The sequence below is a fragment of the Pyrgilauda ruficollis genome, unplaced genomic scaffold, assembly GCF_017590135.1.
Source record: "Pyrgilauda ruficollis isolate IOZ18807 unplaced genomic scaffold, ASM1759013v1 scaffold215, whole genome shotgun sequence".
NCBI classification, from domain to species: Eukaryota; Metazoa; Chordata; class Aves; order Passeriformes; family Passeridae; genus Pyrgilauda; species Pyrgilauda ruficollis.
The window spans coordinates 58,991-62,668 of NW_024520873.1; positions in this window are offsets into that span (position 1 = coordinate 58,991).

Here is a 3,678-nt window from a genome sequence, read left to right on the forward strand (position 1 = left end):
GGGGGGGGGGGAGCAGCGGGAGCAGCTCTGTGGTTTTTGGGAGCCGTGGAACACTCCCGAAGGACCCCCGGGATCAGCCTGGTCCCGTGAAGCTTTTGGGGTTGCTCCCCCCAAAATCCCCACAGGGGCACGCGGCTGAACCGCTGCCCACTGCTTCCCAGTTTGGAGCCCAGTAAAGGACATCTCGTGGCTCTCTTTCCACTCCCCGGTCACCCCCAACTCGCTCAGCTCTCCAAGGATGGGGGAACACCCGAAATTTATGATTTTCCCCTCAATAAATCCCTGCTAGGAACAAACTCGGCCCCTCCCTGCGCAGGGAAATGCCTCATGCCGGTGTGAAGAGCTGCCTCATCCTCACCCTCCTCCTCCTCGCTGGCTGACATCTCCCCGCGCCTCCTCCCACCGCTGCCGGGCAGCTTTTTCCCCAAACCCGGCGCTTTTTGGGCCGTTTTTTCCCGGAGAGAGGCGCCTGCTGCCAGCTCTGGGATGTGGAGGGGACGCGGAGGGGGCGGGAAAATGAATTCGGTGCGAGCTCCGGGCAGGTGAGAGAATTCACAGCTTCACAAAAATCTGCTTTTCCTGCTTCGGCTGGGTTTTTTTCTGGTTTTTTTGGTTTTTTATCCCCTAGGCTGGCGGTGAGCAGGGCCGGGCGCTGCTGCAGAGGGGAATGTCCCCTGGGAGGTGGCACAAGTCGCTCCTGGCGCTGTCATTGTCCCCCGAGGGGGAACCGAGCGTGGTTCGGGGCTGGGACCCACCCGGGTGGGGCCACCCGGTGTGAAAAGGTCACCTGCGGCCACCTGGGGTGGGACCGGGCCTGGCGCTGTCCCCAAAAGCCGGGAATTGACCCCAAATAAAGGACGGAGCAGAGGAACGGAGCGGACCCCACAGAGCCTTGGGATCAGCAGGGTGGTGACAGCCAGGTGACGTCAGCAGCTGCCAGCTGGTGACGTGTGGGTGACGTCATCAGCTGCCAGGTGGTGACATCTAAGCAAGTGACGTCCTGCAGGCTCCCGGGATGTCCCCGCCCGGTGGCCCCAAAAGGCCGCGATGTCCCCAGTAAAGGGAGGGGGGGGACACTGGGGGGGCTGGGGACACTGGAGGGGGCTGGGGACACTGGAGGGGGGCTGGGGACACTGGGAACACTGGGGACACTGGGGGGGGCTGGGGTCCAACCCTCACCCCCCACCCCCGAGGCCAAGGAAGGTTTTTCCTGGCTCTGAAGGCCGGGGTTGGGATGGGGAGGGATGGGTGGGGTGGGGGTGGCTCTGGGGGCCGCCCCCGGGGGTCCCTCGGGAGGAGCAGGGACAAGGAGCGCCCCGGGATGTCCCCTCCAGCCGGGACATCTCGAGAGCCCCCCCGGATCAGCCGGGATGTGGATCCTGGAGCCGCAGCCTCAGCCGCACTCGGAGGAACCGATCCTAATTAATTTCGGTTCATCGACTAATTAATGGATTTGCCTGGGAAGGCTCGGGAAACCCCCGCTCCCTTCACGGAGCTGCGCGGGGAGCCGGGGATCCCCCGGGATCTCTGCGCTGACCCCTGAAAACGCCCCCCATGCCCCCCCCGACCCCGGGGTCCGCGGAGGGGCCGGGGCCGCCAGTCCCGGGGGATTTTCCCGGAGCTGGCGCGGATCCCGCTCCCTCCGGGAATGCCGGCGCAGCTCCACGCCTGGGTCGGGGCCAGGCTGGCCCAGGTGTCGCCGCGGGCCCCGGGGGACGAGCGGGGCCGTTCCGGGGGGGTTCGGCAGCCCCGGCTGCGGAGCCGCGGGACAGGGGCGGCAGCTGGGAGAGGACGCTGCCAAACGGGCAAAGCCGTGCCCGCAGCTCAACATCTGGGGCCCGCCGTGGCCGTCCAGCCAGCAGTGCCCCCGCCTGTGCCAAGGCCGCCTCCTCCTCCTCTTCCTCCTCCTCCTCCGAGCCCGGCCGGGGGCGGCGCGGATGGGGAGGAATATTTTCCATGGCCTGGGAATGTCGCGACAAGTGCCGGGAGCCCCCGCGCCTCGAGGAACCGGTGCCGAGAAGGGGGGACCCCCCTGTCGGGATCCCCCCGGGGTCCCGCTGTGACCCCACGGGGGTCTGAGGGGTGGTCGTGGCCACAAACAGCAGCGAGGGGACCCTGGGGTGGCACCCAGGGGTGCGGGGTGCGCCTGTCCCGGTGTCCTGTGACCCCGGGGCTGTGCTGGGACCCCAGTCCTGGGACCCCAAAAATCCCCCCAGCACCCCAAATCCTGACTCTCCAAACCCCCTCGGGCAGTGCCGAACCCCAAATCCTGACTCCAAATCCCCCCCGGGCAGTGCTCAACCCCAAATCCTGACTCTCCAACCCCCCCCCCGGGCAGTGCCCAACCCCTTCCCCACACGGCAGAGCCCCCCAGGTACTCTGGAGCCCCTCCTCCCGCGGATCCCAGCCTGGACAAGCCCCGGCTCCCCCAAATCCCTGCGGCCGCTGGGATGGGGGCTCTGGGGACCCCCCGAGGGGGCCGGGGGGCTCTCGGGGGGCGCTCGGCTGCTGAGGGCTCCCGCCAGCAGAGGTCAGCTCCGGCCCGGGGATGCGGGAGCCGCTCGCGTGCGGCTCCGTGTGCGATTCCCGGGCTGATTCCATGTGCGATTCCATGGATGATTCCGTGTGTGATTCCCTGTGATTCCCTGTGTGATTCCATGTGTGATTCCATGTGTGATTCAATGTGATTCCCGGGCTGATTCCATGTGATTCCCTGTGTGATTCCATGGATGATTCCATGTGATTCCCTGTGCACTTCCATGTGTGATACCCAGGCTGATTCCCTGTGTGATTCCCTGTGCGGTTCCATGTGTAATTCCATGGCTGATCTCCTGTGATTCCCTGTGATTTCCATGTGAGATCCTATGTGCAATTCCCAGTCTGATTTCAGGTGGTTCCCTGTGATTCCCTGTGATTCCATGGCTGATTCCATGTGAGATTCCTGATCTGATTTCATGGATGATTCCATGTGAGATTCCTGATCTGATTTCATGGATGATTCCATGTGAGATTCCCAGTCTAACTCTCTGCAATTCCCTGTGTGATTCCATGGGTGATCCTATGTGCAATTCTCGGTCTGCTTTCATTTGATTCCCTGTGATTCCGTGTGAGATTCCTGATCTGATTCCCTGTGCAATTCCACGGCTGATTCCATGTGAGATTCCTGATCTGACTTCATGTGATTCCCTGTGATTCCATGGCTGATTCCGTGTGAGATTCCTGATCTGATTTCATGGCTGATTCCATGTGAGATTCCTGATCTGATTTCATGTGATTCCATTGGTGACTCCCTGTGCGATTCCATGCATGATTTTATGTGTGATTCCCAGACCGATTTCATGTGATTCCCTGTGATTCCATTCCATGGGTAATTCCTTGTGATTCCATGGGTTTTTCCTTGGAATAATCACATGATCCCACGTGACATTCTATGCGAAATTCTCTGATTTCACGTGATCCCATGGATGATTCCCTGCGTGATTCCATGCGAGATTCCCTGGATGATTCCTGGTCTGACTCCCTGTGTGATTCCCTGTGCGCTGCCACCTCCCCTCAGGGGTGGGTGACACGAGGGACCCCAGCCCACCCAGGACCCCCCCACAAGCCACATCCCAGCAGGAAAAATTCCTGGGGGGTTCCCGGCAGGAAAAGTCCCTGGGGGGGGGTGTTCCAGGGCAG